We start from the raw sequence: 19606 nt of genomic DNA on the forward strand, positions 1-19606 counted from the left end.
TTGGAGATATACAGAAAAAAATGCAGGGTTATAAAGAAAAAGCAAAAGTGGGACTATTTGGCTAGGTATTTCAAAAAGAGTCAAAAAAAGGCTTTATGAAAGGCTTAAAATGACTTTGTTCTTTGCTGTGTTATAATGCTTGTGCAATAATAAAATTCAACTGTACTTTTCCAACAAGAATACTCTGCCCATTGCCTCACTTGGTAAAAGGCATTGCATTTTCAGCTCATTTGTCTTAAATCTCCTTACAAGGAATCCTATTTTGAAAATCTGACCCACATAAATGTTTTGGCTTTTAAAAACACAAGCATTCTGACATCAGTAGTTGGTACATAAGATATTTGCTCCTTAAAAAATCCTTACTGAAGCATTGGATTTTCTAAATAACATTTTAACAACGTATTTTTAGAAAAACATAACCAAAGCTCTGCAAGATAGCACAAGCACAGGCTTGCTTATGAAGCAATTACATGCAAGTCTAAATATTTCAATACACGAATTCCGAACAGAAATTCACAACATAGCCCATCCCTATATGGCATCCTGCAAAAACGTTAGTCATGTGTAGGGTTTGTTTAAACATGTCCATTTGTTTTTTTTGTCAATAGCACAGTACTTTCATGGAGCTACTACTGAAACCCATTCTCACATGAATGGGTTACTTATGGTTTACTAAAAAAAAATTCACCTTTCTTGCCTCTAACGCATTAAAACCAGATCTTTGTTTCAAATTTGGGTAGCATAGATCAAATTCAAAATGTACACAAATGCTCCTTTAATTCTGAATGAACACTACATTTGGAAACTATTTAAACTACTGTTGTAACTCAAGTGTTTGCAAAACCAAAAGCCTTCTGATTGAACTGTTCAAAATCACAAACATAATGAAGTGCTCAACACTTCGGTCTAGGCCCGAAACATCAGCTTTCCTACTCCTCGGACGCTGCTTGGCCTGCTGTGTTCATCCAGCTTTACACCTTGTTATCTCAGATTCTCCAGCATCTGCAGTTCCTACTTTCTCTTCATCTGTTGCATCTTGTCTAGGTCACATGGTCAAATGCCAGATAGCAGTAACTCATTTTACAGACTTAACCAGAAAAATAGGATCTGTTTCTGTGCTGAATGAATAGAATCATGGAGTCAAAGTAGGTACATCAGATGGGGACTCACCAGACTCAAAATGTTAACTCTGCTTTCTTCCAACAGACGCTACCAAATCTGCAGCGTTTCTCCAGCAATTTCTGATTTTGTTCCAAAAATCCACAGTTCTTTGTTTTATTTAAAGCAGATACAATTGGTGCAATTGTACAGGGCTATGGTGAGGCCACAATAGATATTGTGTGCAGTGTGGTCTCCTTGTCCAAGGAGGAATGTTCTCTATAGTGAGGATGTGCAAAGAAGTGACAGGACTGATGTACGAAGAGAGACTGTCTGAAGGAGGGTCTAGGCCTGAAACGTCAGCCTTCCTGCTCCTCTGATGCTGCTTGGCCTGTTGTGCTCATCCAGCTCGACACCTTATCTCAGAATTTCCAGCAATTGACAGTTCCTGCTATCACTGGATCGGTTAAGGCTATTTTTGCTGGAGGAGTTCAGCAGAATGGAAAAGGGAGGGATCTCAGATAAATCCAAAGAAAAAGTTAACAGGATTAAACAGGGTCAACACAGGAAGAATGTTTCTAATGACCAGGGAATCTAGGGTTCACAGTTCAAGGATACACAGGGTGCATCATAAAGTACAAAGCTGAGGAGACATTTCTTCATCTAGACAGTGATAAGCCTGTGGAATTCTCTGCCACAAAAAGCAGATGAAGCCAAAACATTCAATGCTTTCAAGGAGTTGATTTAGTTCTTAGGACTAGAGGGATCAAAGGTCATGGAGAGAAAGCACAAGAGGACACAGAAATAGTTGATCAGCCATGATCATACTGAATGGCACAACAGGCTCAAAGGGCTGAACAGTCTACTCCTGCTTCTATTTTCTCTACATTTTATACCATTTGTCTCAACTAAAACCACCCAATTTTAGCTTTTGTCAGTTAACATAAAAAGGTAATAGTCTTCGTCCATTTCTTCATTACTTCAATGAAGGTACTCCCCTTCCATACTTGTTAAAACAGTGTTAAGAAAATGAGAGGAACTGGACTTGCTGTTTACAAAACTATGAAGCAGAACATCGACTGTTATATTCTCTGGGATTATTACCTGAAATGCATGCAATTTGACATCTGGTACATAGAATTAGAGAAACAAACACATGTCTCAAATACTGGTGAGGGAGAACTGGATTCCAGTTCATGCAGCACTGGATATTCAGGGAGGGCCGTATTTTAAAAACAGCCTGAACTGTGCTGGGGCCAGTGTTCTTGTGAACCACATAATAAAAGGAAGTAGGCAGAAATTTTGAAATGAAGAGTGAGGCAAAGGATAAAATGTAAAAAGATGTGATACATCCAAAGAGTAAAGACTGGGCAAAAGTGTGAGAACAGGGATTAAGAGTATACAAGAAGGAAACTACTGGAGAAATTAACAAATATTCTGCCACCGTCCTCCTTACAGAGAATGCAGATACATTACAGTAATAGTTGCAGATCAGAAGATGGAAGCAAAAGAGAGAAAAATTTAAACAATATTATAAAGAGAAGCAGTGCTAAACAAACTGATGGTACTCTGGGCCAACCGGCTTCTCTATTCAGATAAAGGGGTAGATACAAAGGTACTAATTTCCCAAAAATGCATTGTTTCAGGAAAGGTTTCATCGGGCTGGAAAAAGGTAGTAAATACAATCCCTCTATTTAAGAAGGGAGGCAGAAAACTGGAAAATCAGTTAGCTTGATATCTGTTTCCAATACCTTCCCCACAACAATCGCTGAAGTGATTACAACTTAAAATTTAGAAGAATTCAAGGTAATCAGAAAGAATCAACAGGGGTGTTTTCAAAGAGCAGTAATCTTTAACTGATTTATTAGACTTTTAAGTAGTAAAATGTGCTATGGATAGAAAGGCTATGACTGGATTACCAGAAACCATTTTAAAGGTGGCATATCTAATGTTATTGTAGGAAATGTACAGAAGGCAATATTACAATAGATATTTAGACTTGCAGAAAAACAATGCATATATTAGTCTTTTTCTGATTGATGAGTGGAGTTCTGCAGGAGTCTGTGCTGAGGCCTTAACATTTTTACAATTTACATCAATGACTTAGATGAGGGGAGTAGAGGCAATGTGGCTAAATGTGCAGTGGAATAAGGATAGGTAGAAAAGTGTTGTGAAGATGACACCAGAAGGTTGCAGATGGATATAATATAACAAAGTGTGGAGCTGGATGAACACAGCAGGCCAAGCAGCATCTCAGGAGCACAAAAGCTGACGTTTCGGGCCTAGACCCTTCATCTAGGCCCAAAACGTCAGCTTTTGTGCTCCTGAGATGCTGCTTGGCCTGCTGTGTTCATCCAGCTCCACACTTTGTTATCTCGGATTCTCCAGCATCTGCAGTTCCCATTATCACTATTGCAGATGGATATAGACAGGTTGAAATGTGTTGCCAAAAATCTGGCGCTCAAGAGTCTAATGTGGGAAAATACAAGACCACTCACACTGGCAGAAACAATTTTTAAAAAAGGAGCATTACTTGAATAGAAAGTGACTGCAGAACTCCAAGGTACAGAAGGATGTTTTGAGTCACAAGTAGTTAGTATGCAAGCACAATAGACAATACATAAGTTGTTAAGGGGTAAATGCTATCCATTAAGAGGAACTGAACGCTAAAAGCAATGATGCTATCCCTCAGTTATAAAGATCCTTGGTGAGAGCAAAACATGAGTATTATGTAAAAGGAAAGTTTATTTCAGATCTCCTGCATCTACATTAAGCGCGAGAAAAACTCAGCAAGTCTAGCAGCATCTAGCATTAACATTGCCACTCTAATAGGACTCTTCTTTGAAACTTAAATAGGCGGCAAAAATGGAACATTTTATGCAGTAGAATGGGGAGGAACAAGTGGAACAGATGGCAAAAGCCAAACAAAATGCAAAGGTAGTGTAAATGTAATAGTGAAGAGATGAAGATGAACAATAGATGTGAATGGTAAAAGTGTTAATAGCATAAAGTAAATTAGCTCTGCTGCCAGCAAAACTATGCAAGCAAGACACTGTGGGAGTGAGGAATAATAGTCAAAATGGAATGGGAGCTGTTGGGACTCATTACTTAACATACGTCAGAGGCCATTCAGTGTAGGTTTACCAACTGCGCTGATAGCTGCATTGACTGGGTCATCTTATGTAGATAATGTTTGACAAGCTAGGATTGCTTTCACTGTAGTTTAGAAGAATAAGAAATTGTTTGAGGCAAGTGCATAAGATTCAGAATGGTTTTGACAAGATGTAATGTAGATAGGATGCTGCGTGTTTTGGGCCAGTCCAGAAACAGTCAGCACTACTTTTAAAATTAAGTGTAGCCTTGTAGGGCAGATAAGATTTTCTCTTTCACATGGTTGAGATACTTTGAAACTCTTTTCCCCAGAAGGCAATGGAGGCAGTGTTATTAAATATTTTACGGCAAAGATAGATAGATTCTCAAAGGGCAAGGCAATCAAAGGTTTTCACGGATAGATGCAAACATGGAATTGAAAACACTGACAGATCAGCCACGATTTTACAGAATGGCAGAAGTGGCTCGAGAGGTCTAATGACCTACTTCAGCTTCCATTTCACATTTGTAAGAAGTTAAATTTTTATCTATGAATACCACTAATAGTAGTTTCTCAGGTGCAATGTCTTGCCTCAGTGTGCTATCCACAAGACTTCCACCAAATTTGTCCAGGAAAATGCAAAATGATCTCAGCATTCTCTACTTCTCAGAAGGAAAGTTGTCAGTCTTGTATCTACCATTAATTTATTTCTCCTCTTATGAAAATAGAGAATCAGTTATTCACAAAACGAAAATAACTAATTTTGCTCGTTACAAATTCAGAACGTACTTCATACAATTGGAGCAAAAATGTATTTTTTAAAAAAGAAATCAACTAATTATTGCTACACTATTGCATACTATGTCAAATATTTTTATTCAGTAATTGAAAAAGAACTTTGAATAATAAGTTAATTCTCAAATTGCTGTTCTTTGGAGAAAATTGATGTTGCATTATTTAATGAGCAATATCATGAGAGATAAATTAGCATTTATCAAATAAGGTCAGTGGGTATGAGACAGCAATTCTACGAATATAACATCAGCACATGCTTTACATGGCAGTTCCAACCACAAAGATTTGTTCTGGTGGTTTTTGGGGAACTGTTAAATTAATGCGGATACCATATTGTGACTTTCATACTTCATTTGTTTTTGCATAACATATAAACTACACAGCATCAATAAATCACTTCGAGTTCTCAATCATTATTTTGAATGGTTATGTAAAGCCAAGTGTTTCACAGAATTTCAATGTGTTTCCTCAAAATGGTAAAATGGCAAATTGCGCTTGTGACTCCCCACATAATTCAGGCTCTGAAAGATATAAGAGTGGAAACTACTTGCTGACAAAAGGTTGTTCAGAATCTTTGTTGTAAATGTTGTCTATTCATCCTGTTCAGACATGTTACTATTCATCTTTGGAACAGGTGGGACTTGAATCTAGGCTATCCAGGCTTGGAGGTAGGAACATGCCACTGCACCACAAAGAGATGCCTTTTTTTGTGTAGGTATTTTTTAATCAAACTGTTCATATGGGTTATGAGAGATAATGGGAACTGCAGATGCTGGAGATTCCAAGATAATAAAATGTGAGGCTGGATGAACACAGCAGGCCAAGCAGCATCTCAGGAGCACAAAAGCTGACGTTTCGGGCCTAGACCCTTCATCAGAGAGGGTCTCTGATGACGGGTCTAGGCCCGAAACGTCAGCTTTTGTGCTCCTGAGATGCTGCTTGGCCTGCTGTGTTCATCCAGCCTCACATTTTATCATATGTGTTATGATACACCTTTAGAGCAGGTAGGACTTGAACCCAGGGCCTCTGGCTCAGAGACAGGGGCATCATCCATGCAGCACAAGAATCTACCTTTTTTTTTCCTTGCAGATATTCTTAATTAAGCTGTTCTGACAGTATGACGCACATCCAGGCAGAAGGGATTTGAAACCACATTTTCTTGCCCTGCCACTCGGGACAGGGACTCTATCACTGCACCACAAGAGCACTTTTTTTTGTTGTATGCTTGCTCTTGAGAATCATTGCAATGATATTGCTTGACATTATTCGATCTACTGCAACTGTTCAACTGATTGCATAAAGAGGAAATACAATTGAGAGAAACACACATCTTTTGTACACAAGTCTTCTTCAGAAAGGAACTTCATCAATCTACATAATGGAAAATTGACCTTTCACAGTTATCAGTTTGTAGCTGTAGATTTACATGTTAGATTTTTTCTGAAACACAACATACTATTTAGACCTTCATTGCTTAGAACTCTTATTTCCCACATCAATTAATAGAACTGAATAAGTATCAGCATGTGTTTACGAGATGAAAAGTTGGCTCCTTCAATGGCCTGGCGGTGAAGTACCAGTGTAGTATTACACCTTAGAGGTCACAAGTACAATTATCAATGAGGCAATACCTGGGGCCAGAATAGCTGATCTCATCAGATTTTTTAGATTAAAAAAGGAGATAAGTAACAAGTAAATAAGGGATAAACAATGAACTCATGTCCCTACTGTCGATCACTATTCATTCAGTGCAATATGTAGATGACAGGGCATAAGTGCATATAGCAAGGAATGCACAACTGTATTCTAATAGTCTTCATGTTGTTTAACCATGGATTAGGTTTTCCTACTCTCTAGAGCATCGGTTCCAACTGGTTTTGTGTAGCTTGATCTTTTGCCCACATTTTTCTCTTGTTCCTGCAATAACAAACAGAGACCATGTCTTGCATCAGATATAATGGGAACTGCGGATGCTGGAGAATCCAAGATAATAAGAAGTGTGAAGCTGGATGAACACAGCATCTCAGGAGCACAAAAGCTGACGTTTTGGGCCTAGACCCATCAGAGAGGGGGATGGGGTGAGGGTTCTGGAATAAACAGGGAGAGAGGGGGGAGGCGGACCGAAGATGGAGAGAAAAGAAGATAGGTGGAGAGGAGAGTATAGGTGGGGAGGTAGGGAGGGGATAGGTCAGTCCAGGGAAGACGGACAGGTCAAGGAGGTGGGTTGAGGTTAGTAGATAGGAAATGGAGGTCCGGCTTGGGGTGGGAGGAAGGGATGGGTGAGAGGAAGAACAGGTTAGGGAGGCAGAGACAGGCTGGGCTGGTTTTGGGATGCAGTGGGGGAAGGGGAGATTTGAAGCTGAAGTCCACATTGATACACTTGGGCTGCAGGGTTCCCAAGCGGAATATGAGTTGCTGTTCCTGCAACCTTCGGGTGGCATCATTGCGGCATTGCAGGAGGCCCATGATAGACATGTCATCTAAAGAATGGGAGGGGGAGTTGAAATGGTTCGCGACTGGGAGGTGCAGTTGTTTAGTGTGAACCGAGTGGAGGTGTTCTGCAAAGCGGTCCCCAACCCTCCCATTCTTTAGATGACATTTCCATCATGGGCCTCCTGCAATGCCACAATGATGCCACCCGAAGGTTGCAGGAACAGCAACTCATATTCCGCTTGGGAACCCTCCAGCCCAATGGTATCAATGTGGACTTCACCAGCTTCAAAATCTCCCCTTCCCCCAACTGCATCCCAAAACCAGCCCAGCCTGTCTCTGCCTCCCTAACCCGTTCTTCCTCTCACCCATCCCTTCCTCCCACCTCAAGCCGCACCTCCATTTTCTACCTACTAACCTCATCCCACCTCCTTGGCCTGTCCGTCTTCCCTGGACTGAACTATCCCCTCCCCACCTATACTCTCCTCTCCACCTATCTTCTTTTCTCTCCATCTTCGGTCCGCCTCCCCCTCTCTCCCTATTTACTCCAGAACCCTCACCCCATCCCCCTCTCTGATGAAGGGTCAAGGCCCAAAACGTCAGCTGTTGTGCTCCTGAGATGCTGCTTGGCCTGCTGTGTTCATCCAGCTTCACCCTTTATTACCATGTCTTGCATTCTGTGCTCTCTTGATGAACCTACGCCATTTATTGCAATTCCATGAACACGACCAGAAATCTGACTGAATTTAGTCATCCTACATCCCCTATACACATTTCTTCAGCAGTTTAGCTTACTTCAGTTTTCAGGGTTGCAACACTTCAATGCAGGTGAGAGATGCAGATAGGCTAAACAACTAAGATCCAGTTGCTACAGTGACCCCATGTGCCCACCCACCAATTATTCTCATTAGTCCCACATTCCTTTTCTCCCCCAAAATATTCCAGTATTCCAACACCCAAAAACGCTCTTTCCATGGTGATGCAAGTGCATGACTTACGTGCATTTTAATATCATTTATTTTGGTTTTTGAACTTTGAGTGTACATATAGTTTGTGCCCAAATAAACTATTTTTCTTATGAAGGGAGATTAAACATAGGAACTTTAGGCTCCCCAAGCTGCTAAGTAATTTACAAAAAAACATGCCAGGCTTGAATATATTCCTTTTTGTTTGTACAGAATGTATATGAATGAGCATTGCCATCTAAAAAGATCTCAAATTGCTTGTTAGTGTAGTTATCAGCACACTCAAGATTGATCAGAATTTGCCAAGCAATTATGAAATAAAAAATTTAACTGAAAAAAAGTGCTTTAAGTTTTACAAGCATAGACTGGTTAAAGATGGTCTGTACTATGCTTATTTTGAACAGTGGTAGGGACAAATTTGATCCAATCACCAATTGCTGAAGCGTACAACCCATACACATGGCATCATATCAGCAGAGGAATTCATTCATAATGTTGCTTGTTTGTATGGCAGGAAGAACATATTGTTTGAACTAACATCAGCAGCTTTTGTTTCGAAAATATGTATAAATATCAGCGTTGTTGTGACGCCAACAACATTGCCTCAGTTAACCAATTGCCTAGACATACGGCTAACAGCATGTTGCTCAGTTCTTCAAAATAGGTGGGCCGCATCAATACTCAATGAAAATGATGCAAAAATTAAATTTCTGCCATTAAATCAGATTCTACAATTAGGTAGTACCTGCCAAACAATCCTGAGTGCATTAACTGTAAACAACCAATTTTAAGATAATAAGCCAAGCTCCTTCCATACCTTATTTTGTGTAACAAATCTCTGCAAACAAAAAAAATCTCTTAAACACAGAATGCTGGAGAATCTCAGCAGATCTGTCAGCATCTGCGGATAGTAATTTTACAATTCTGAACTGCTGAGCTATCATCCAAACATTGTAGTCATTCAAGCATTCACATATTGGTTCACGATTCAAAAACATTTGATAAAAGCCATTTCAATTTTCAACAGTTCAGAGTCGGAAGTGAGTGAAGGTAGTTTAAAAAGCTATTGGTAAAATGTTACAGTTGATTATAAAAAGGAAATAGCATACCATTTAGAAGTACATAATAATGAAAGGAAATCAGGCCCGACAAAATTATTGGAATTCTTTAGAAGATAACAAGGAGGGATAAAGGTGAAACCATGGATGCAAAATATCTGGATTTTCAGAATAAAGGTATTTGATAAAGATTCCACATGTTAGGCTACTTAATAAGAAAAAGAGTCCACTGTGTTAGAGTGATAATGGGAACTGCAGATGCTGGAGAATCCAAGATAATAAAAGGTGAGGCTGGATGAACACAGCAGGCCCAGCAGCATCTCAGGAGCACAAAAGCTGACGTTTCAGGCCTAGACCCTTCAGAGAGGGGGATGGGGTGAGGGTTCTGGAATAAATAGGGAGGGAGGGGGAGGTGGACCGAAGATGGAAAGAAGATAGGTGGAGAGGAGAGTATAGGAGGGGAGGTAGAGAGGGGATAGGTCAGTCCAGGGAAGACGGACAGGTCAAGGAGGCGGGATGAGGATAGTAGGTAGGAGATGGCGGTGCGGCTTGGGGTGGGAGGAAGGGATGGGTGAGAGGAAGAACAGGTTAGGGAGGCAGAGACAGGTTGGACTGGTTTTGGGATGCAGTGGGTGGAGGGGAAGAGCTGGGCTGGTTGTGTGGTGCAGTTGGGGGAGGGGACAACTGGGCTGGTTTTGGGATGCGGTGGGCGAAGGGGAGATTTTGAAGCTGGTGAAGTCCACATTGATACCATTGGGCTGCAGGGTTCCCAAGCGGAATATGAGTTGCTGTTCCTGCAACCTTCGGGTGGCATCATTGTGGCACTGCAGGAGGCCCATGATGGACATGTCATCTAAAGAATGGGAGGGGGAGTGGAAGTGGTTTGCAACTGGGAGGTGCAGTGGTTTATTGCAAAACGAGCGGAGGTGTTCTGCAAAGCGGTCCCCAAGCCTCCGCTTGGTTTCCCCAATGTTGAGGAAGCCACACCGGGTACAGTGGATGCAGTATACCACATTAAGCAGAGGTTCACCTGCACATCTGCCAATGTGGAAAGTCATCTTGGGGCCTGGGACAGGGGTGCGGGAGGTGGTGTGGGGGAAAGTGTCGCATTTCCTGCGGTTGCAGGGTAAGGTGCCGGGTGTGGTGGGGTTGGAGGGCAGTGTGGAGCGAACGAGGGAGTCACGGAGAGAGTGGCCTCTCCGGAAAGCAGACAGGGGTGGGGATGGAAAAATGTCTTGGGTGGTGGGGTCGGATTGTAGATGGAGTAAGTGTCGATTCCTCCAAAAAATTCCATCCCCTATTCCCAATTCCTCCGCCTCCGCCACATCTGCTCCCACGATGAGGCATTCTATTCCCGCATATCCCAGATGTCCAAGTTCTTCAAGGACCGCAACTTTCCCCCCACAGTGGTCGAGAACGTCCTTGACCATGTCTCCCGCGTTTCCCGCAACACATTCCTTATACCCCGCCCCCGCCACAACCGCCCAAAGAGGATCCCCCTCGTTCTCACACACCACACCACCAACCTCCAGATACAACGCATCATCCTCCGACACTTCCGCCATCTACAATCAGACCCCACTACCCAAGACATTTTTCCATCCCCACCCCGTCTGCTTTATGGAGAGACCACTCCCCCTCCCATCTTTAGATGACATGTCGATCATGGGCCTCCTGCAGTGCCACAATGAAGCCACCCGAAGGTTGCAGGAACAGCAACTCATATTCCGCTTGGGAACCCTGCAGCCCAATGGTATCAATGTGGATTTCACGCTTCAAAATCTCCCCTTCCCCCACCGCATCCCAAAACCAGCCCAGTTCATCCCCTCCCCCAACTGCACCACACAACCAGCCCAGCTCTTCCCCTCCACCCACTACCTCCCTAACCTGTTCTTCCTCTCACCCATCCCTTCCTCCCACCCCAAGCCACACCTCCATCTCCTACCTACTAACCTCATTCCACCTCCTCGACCTGTCCGTCTCTCCTGGACGGACCTATCCCCTCCCTACCTATACTCTCCTCTCCACCTATCTTCTTTTCTCTCCATCTTTGGTCCGCCTCCCCCTCTCTCCCTATTTATTCTAGAATCCTCACCCCATCCCCCTTGCTGATGAAGGGTCTAGGCCCGAAACGTCAGCTTTTGTGCTCCTGATGCGCTGCTGGGCCTGCTGTGTTCATCCAGCCTCACATTTTATTACCAATGTGTTAGAGGTTGTTTATTAGTATTGATAGAGGATTGGCTAACTAATAGAAAACAAAGGGAGTTGGGAATAATGGGGGTAGGGTGAATTTTCAGGATGTGAACCTGTAACTGGTAAAGTGCCACAGACATCAATGCTAGGGATACAATTACTTACAACATATATTCATGATTTAGATGAAGAAAGTGAATACAATACAGCCATGTTTGCAGATGTCAAAAATAGATGAAAAGGCAAGTGATAAAATTGACAGAGTTTGCACAGGGATATAGGCAAGTTAAGCAGATGAAATATAAATGTACTGGAAGAATAGAGGAAGTGAATATTATTTGAAAGGAGAAAGAATTCTGAAATCTACCCGAGAGAGAGATTTGGGGGAGCTCATCCACAAATCACAGAAGTTAGTGTACAAGTTCAGCAGGTAATAAGAAAGACAAATGGAACGTTGGCCCTAATTTCAAAAGGAATCCAGCACAAAAATAGGGGAGGTTGTACCAAAACTATACAGATATTAGTCAGATCATAGCTGGAATACTGTGAATAGTTTTGGACCTTATCTAAGGAAATATATACTGGCACTGGAAGCTGTCGAGGAAAGGCAGATACCAGGTATTGAGGGACTAAATTGGAGGTCAAGTAACCTCGTAATCACTGAAGATTCTTATGGACTGGAAAGGGTAAACGTGGAAAGGATAAGCACATTTATGGATAAGCCTAGTATCAGAGGGAATAAAAAGGGTCACATATATAAAATGTATCATCCAAGAAACATCCACTGTGAAAAAGTATGCAATAATAGAAAAAGGAAAGCTTTTATCTTACTAAAGCTTTAAATACGGATCATGTTTCCTCGAAAGTCATTGCTTTTAAAATCATGAGCTGCAGAGAAGCTAAATACGGTTAGTTGCTTGCTTTGTTATTCAAAAAAGGTTAAGACATGCATGATTGCTTCTTTGATCATTGATTGCATTACTCTGCACCACAAACAGCTAAGTGATTTGTTCCCATTGTTTAAAAATAGCCTTGGGATACAGAAAAGATCCATTTAAACAAAGCTTATTGTTCCCTATCTTGCAGCTTATTTTTGGCATTTGAGCTCACTTCAAAAGGAAATCTTATCGACGCAAACCCAAATTTCAGACTTTTGCCTGCGGCCTTCTCTTACTCTTACAGTAGTTAAACAGCTATAGCCATTATGGGTTGCATCACATTGTAGACAATTGAGGCCAGCACCAATCTTTTCATTCCACCCTTTTTTTGGCAAGCTGCCTTGTCAGCTTTAATTTCAAGAATGGCTTGCATGGTTGTTCTTGGTGCTTCAGTGTTTGTACTGGCACAGTAATGAGTCTTACAGTAAATGGAAAAAATTTAGGAAACACAGATACTCTATATTTCAAAGTTGAATTACTTTTTAGGGTGATAAAAAAAACAAACACACAGTATCTTTAATTTGCCAGGGAGAAAGGGACCACTGGAACCCATCATCTGAATGCATCAAAGTGCCTTTAAAGTTCTAAAATTTTTTTTAGAATAACATTTCAAAATGTTATCCATGCTGCATATTCAGACCTGGGATGCAAATAAGTCTGTACATTATATATGGTCTGGGCAATGATCTCAAAAAGGTACAATGCCAGGCTATCTATATGCTGTATTAGAGATAATAGGAACTGCAGATGCTGGAGAATCCAAGGTAGTAAAGTGTGGAGCTGGATGAACACAGCAGGCCATGTTCATCCAGCTCCACACTTTATAATCCAGGTATATGTTAGTCCTTTTAAGATCATTACATATGCATAGCTGAGCCAAATATTTGAAATGGTCATGCAGTTAAATAAATTGCCCACACAGTAGAAAAAATATACATTGAATGTTGCAGGTATCAGTGCATGCACAGTGAATGTCAACCAGACATTATACAGAACAATCACATCAATGTGTCAATGAGTAACTAATGTCAATTTAAAGCCAAGCTATATTAGAGGCTTATCAGTGCGTTTAAGGGTATGAACTACCTTGCTGATGGTCGACTTCTTCTGCCAGGTGCTACAAATCTACATTACATGGGGCTTTCACTAGCTCTTTCCTCCAGGGAATGTGTGGTAAACATAAAAAGGCTTATGCTAACAAGGTCCAACACATGAGTTAATTTCACACACAAGTAAACTAGTACGTACTCGCTTTGGAACAAGTGATGACATGAAGAACAAAACAGCAGTCATACAGGTAGCACAAATTACTGGAAAGGAGGTAGGAGCAGGAGGACAAGGTCACATCTGCCCAGGTTATTCAAGGAGCAATTCTTCTCAGGTGATAAACAATACAGAATACATCTATTTCTGGAAAGGTATATGTCCACATAAATTTGTCACCTGCTGTGGCCACAACCACAATAAATGTTTCACTATCCACGGATGCTGCCTGGCGTGCTAATATTCCTAGCATTTTCTCTTTCGATTTTAGGTGAGAAGGTGCCATTTGATCATTTCAGCTGCATTGGCCATAGCTTTAACAATGGCATCTCTAACAGCCAGCGGTGTATCCCCCATGGCAATTAACATGTGAAAATGTGCCAGGCCTCCTCCAGTTAGCACCTGCTGCCTCTGGTTATCTGCCATCGCCTTCTGCTGTGGTCAAATAGTTGACATTATGGATCTTGGAGTAGTGTTAAGTATGTAAAGGAGAGACGAAGATTGTGAATGGTTGAAAGATGTGATAGAAAGGCATGTTAGCTGATGAATTTACAAGTATCATACTTGTGACAACTCACACAACACGGTGTAGAATTCAAGGAACTTTTATTACAGATCTTGGCAATTGTGTCACATACACAACAATCAAAGACACTTGTGGGTCTGAACAATTTGGATGAATTGCTGCACACTTCTCAGCGTGTCATGCTGCAAGAGACCACAGTTCACTAAGATGGAGACAGAGAGTTCGACCATTAAGTCACATATGATGGCAACGCCATGAATATGTCCGTAAAAGTACTTTGGCACATTAGCAGTACATAACTGAACAAGGTATGAGTCCTGAACTAAGATCATTCATTGGTCGGTAAGGAAGACACAGTAGTGACTTGAGCAGTACGAAGGTTAAGTAGCGAATTCAGCAGGATGCTTTTTGGCATTGTTCAGTATTGTTTACCTTTTTTAAAATTTACTCATAGGATGAGGGCAACACTGACTAGGCCAGCACTTACTCCCATCCTTAACTGTCCAGAGGGCAGTTGAGAGTCAACCAACATTGCTGAGAGTCCAGAGTCACATGCAGACCAAAACACGTCAGGTACATTAGTGAACCAGAGATAACAAAAGTATGGAGCTGGATGAACACAGCAGGCCAAGCAGCATCTTAGGAGTGCAAAAGCTGATGTTTCCGGCCTAGACCCTTCATCAGAATTAGTGAACCTGATGAGTTTTTGCCTCAATGATTTCATGTTCATTAGACTCTTAACTCCAGATGTTCACTGAACACAAATTCCACCATCTACTGAGGTGGGATTCAAACCCTGGTCCCCAGATAATTACCTCAGCATCTGGATTAACAGTTCTGCAATGATACCACTGGGCCATTGCCTCTCCTCAGATATTTCTCAGGCAAGATGCATTTTTGTGCAACTACTAGTACTTGATCTAGGTACATTGCACCTCGCCATTAAAGGCTAGTTTTAAGCAGTGCTCTCCACTAGTTTAATTGGTCTTTTATGGTGTGAACCTCCTGATGTATGCAGCCAATGGGCAGCATGGTTAGCACTGATTGCAAACAGCAATCAATCATTCAAATAAGCAGGCAGCATACTGTTGCCATTCACCTGCACTGCATAGAGTAAGCATGGCTTAAAATGGTAGTCAAAATACCACCAATTTTTTTGGTTAATGAAGCAAAATTTATTTTGTCATCATGTAAATAATGCGATTTTCAGTGCTTTAAAACAGAATACAATGAAAATAGTCAAGAAGTCAAGGCCACATCAGCGGGCACCACTTCATGGAGTGCGCCTTTAAGGGTTAAGAGCAAAAAGAAAAGTCCCTAATTCGGCACAGATCATGATACAAGATTTTATGGTATAAAGAACATTTTTAATTCTGCTATCTATCCTTTTTTTAAAAAAAATGTTTCAGTGCCACGTGATAGGGCGCTACTGAGTGAACCCTGCTTTTTGTTTTGAAGGTAAAAGGGATTTTTGAAATTTCGCCAGTCTGTTAAAAGTAGTAACTTTTCCTAATTCAACTGACATCCCTTTTCCATTTTTAGTATTGTCACATTATATTTAAAACTGTATTTCTTTATTCTTAATTTTTAACTGCATTTCTTCATTTTTCTACTTTATACTAAGAACAACTGTAATGGTGAACTTTTAACTTGTTCCTTTATTTTACTATTTTGTATCTAAGATTTTGCAGCTAGCTTTCTTTGTACCTAAAATGGCATCAGGAATAGTGACTTTGTACACTTTTCACTGTACTTCTGTACACATGATAATAAGGCTAGTTCCAACTCATTATCTTACTAGAAGGTAAATGGAGTGGTCTATTTTCTTTAGCGTTATTACTTTAAGCTGGAGGTAAACATTATTGCTATATAATCTAAGTGTGAAGATTTGTTCTCTTCTGTAATATTCAGAAGTACAATTGTTGTCAAAATTTAAGGAATTTGTTGTATTTCTGTCAATCATGTAATACAATCCAGAATATTCAGTTCTTCTACTGCTCACACTTTTCTTCTTTCCCGAGATAACTCAAGTCTTCCTATGTGAAATACAATTCCACCAAGAGCTGTATCACAAATTCAGCTCCTAGCATATACAAATCAATCTTATTCATGCTTCAAGTCAGATTCTACAGCATTTACAATCACAAAAACAGCTTTCTTAATGGTTGAACGCACAAAAATCCTGGTCTAGCAATCAGTGACCAACCAGAAAATCAAGTTCAATTCTCTTCTCTTTGCATATGGTTAACTTATTTCAGACAGATGTCTTAAGTAAACAATTCTTTGAGTAGGATATTACAGATGATTGTGCAGCTGGCAAGATAGTGCTGGAGGAAAGGAGGCTCTAGATTTGATTCTTAGGGCACTAGTGTTGGCTTTAGGGTATGGCTAGAGGGGAGAGGGTGGAGGGAATGTCAGTGGTTGTACAAGTCAGATGGGTTGCACCCGAACACAGTTATGATGGAGTTCCTTGCAGGTGGTTTTACGAATCCCTGTTTGGGATGATTTAAATAAAATTTATAGGGGTGTGGGAACCCGGAAAGAATATGAAGGAAGTGCCAGGGAACATCAAATACCGGTGAGGGAAGGTCAGAACTAGGATAGAGAATAGTAAATTAATGTGGAATCGAAATGAGAGAAATTAAAATATTGTCAACTAAGGGTTATAGTATGTGAGAACAAGAGTAGTGGTGCAGATTGCCATGTGCATGTCAGATTGCCATAATGTTGTCACAAAAACAGAAGACTGGCAAAAGGAAGAACAGGATTGGATGTTAAAAACTTTCCCGATACAAAGAATTCAAGCAAGATATGGGAACAAAAAAAGCAGAGATGGAGGTATTGTTTAAGGAGGACATGCAATACTTAAGGCAGAATTCAAATATTGTTTTGGCTGGAACAAAGCAGGAAAAAAAAGCAATTATATTGCTTGGTGTAGGGTGCCAGCTCATGGGAAGGATGCAGAGGAAACAATCTGCAAGGTAATAGTAGAAAAGCGCAAGTTTCAGGGTCAGTATAATTGGGTACTTAAATTAACCAAATGTAGTCTGGGATAGTGGTAATATATAGGACAGAGAGGAGCAGCATTTCTAAATTAGAATCAGGAGAATGTTCTACAGAGGTATGTAAATGTCCAGACTAATTAAAAAAAGGAGACAGTGGAAAAAGTGTAGAGCTGGATGAACTCAGCAGGCCAAGCAGCAGAGGAGCAAGAAAGCTGACGTTTCGGGCCTAGACCCGAATGGGGGGGTGGGGCAAGGGGATTCTGAAATAAATAGGGAGGGGGGAGAGGCAGATAGAAGATGGATATAGGAGAAGATAGGTGGAAAGGAGGCAGACAGGTCAAAGAGGCAGGGTGGAGCCAGGAAAGGTGACAGTGTAGGTGGGGAGTTAGGGAGGGGATAGGTCAGGTAGGTAGGAAGATGGGGGTGGGGCTTGAGGTGGGAGGAGGAGGAGGGGATGGATTAGGGAGAAGGATAGGTTAGGGAGGCGGAGACAAACTGGGCTGGTTTTGGGATGCGAATGGGAGATTTTGAAGCTTGTGAAGTCCACATTGATGCCCACTATGAGACAGTGCAAAACCTGGTTCTTGGGAATGGGTTCAGCCAAGCAGATCAAATGTAACTGTGGCAGCGTTTAGGAAAATTGATCATTTTACCATAAGGTTTTAATGGACAGTGGAAATAAAACAAAATCAGATTATGAATAATTAACTGGGCTGAGGGCTGACTTTAAAAATTGGGCAAGAGTACAGCTGGGCCAGATAACTGGGAGCTAAAGGCTGGCAGATGAAGCTGCACATGAAAAATGAGCTGTAGTCAAAATACATATTGAAACCTCCCCGCAGTCGAACCATTTCTCTGCTTCCTTTCATCAGCTAATTTTGTATCTAAATTGCTACTGCCCTCTTCATGCTATGTACTAATTTTCCTCACTGATGTGAGGTGTGCCAGTGTATCAAATGTCCTTTGGAAGTCCTGATAAACCACAGCCATGCCCTCATCAACCTTCTCTGCTTGTTCTTTAACTAATATGCTGAAGATTTGTTCAACACTCTATTAGATTATGAATTCCATGCTGACTCTCCTTAATTTACCTACATTTGTCCATGTGACTATAAATCAGGAAAGCATGGATGACCCATTAAATAAGTAATTTGCAGCTGTCCTTCCCAAGTAAGTAGATACTACCTCAGTGACAGTGATAGGAGGAGGATGAGGACGACAGTCAGTAGAAGGATTCAAAATTGGCAAGCAGATATTCGACAGATTGTCTGTTCTTAAAGTTGGCAAAGCAACAGGACCAGATACTCATAGGAGACAGAATGGAAATTGAAGAGGCACTACGCAGATTTTTTTCCTCCTCTTCAATTCAGGGGTGGTGCCAGAGAACTGGAGTATTTAAAACATTATGTCCTTGTTCAAAATGCGTGCAAGGATAAACCCAGCAATTATAGGCATGTTAGTTTAAACACCACATTGGAAAAACTTGTTGAAACAATCATTCAGATTGAATTAATAGTCACATGAACAAATGGAGGTTAATTAAGGAGAGTCAGCATGGATATCCTAAGGCAACAAAGACCATTTAGCTAACGTACTGGAGATTTTTTTGAAGAGCAAGCTAAGAAGGTTGATAAGGGCAAGGCCACGGTTTATCTGGACTTTCAAAAGTCATCTGGTACAGTGGTATACAACATACCTCTGAGGAAAGTTACAGCACGTGGCATTAAAGAGACACTAGTGACTTGGACACAAAATTGGCTGAATGATAAGTATCAAATAACCATTTCTCTGCAACCTATCAACTGTAGGAAGTGGTGTTGTTTAGTTCCCCGGAGTCAGTACTGGGATCTTGGCTCTGCCTAACGTTAATTATCTAGACCTCGGTGCATAGGGCACAATTTCAAATTTATGGATGATATCAGACATGGGAGGACTGTAAGCTGACAGATGAGACAGTAAAAAAAACAGGATATTGTTGGGTTAGCACAGAATATTCACAATTTTAAAGGTCAAAAGTGAGAATATTTGCTGATGTTTATTCCTGTTTCATTCCCAATGACTCAAAAAAGGATGCAATAATAACGGCACGTAGCAAAACCTAGAAAACATCCAGCAATTTTGAAAATAATCAGCCTTGAACTAGTAAACTGTAAGCAATATTGACACAACACAAATAGCAGACAAGCAATCACACCTTCCACTACTGACATTGAGAAGCAGCAGTGTGACTTCCTACAAAATGTA

At 41.0% G+C, this 19606-nt stretch overlaps 1 protein-coding gene across 8 annotated transcripts in view; it reads right to left on the bottom strand.

Moving 5' to 3' along the window:
• The window catches only part of LOC125451869 (DNA endonuclease RBBP8-like), a 122306-nt gene that overhangs the window by 86179 nt on the left and 16521 nt on the right, over nt 1–19606 (bottom strand). The window lies entirely within an intron of this gene.

This window comes from Stegostoma tigrinum, chromosome 5, assembly GCF_030684315.1.
Source record: "Stegostoma tigrinum isolate sSteTig4 chromosome 5, sSteTig4.hap1, whole genome shotgun sequence".
NCBI lineage: Eukaryota > Metazoa > Chordata > Chondrichthyes > Orectolobiformes > Stegostomatidae > Stegostoma > Stegostoma tigrinum.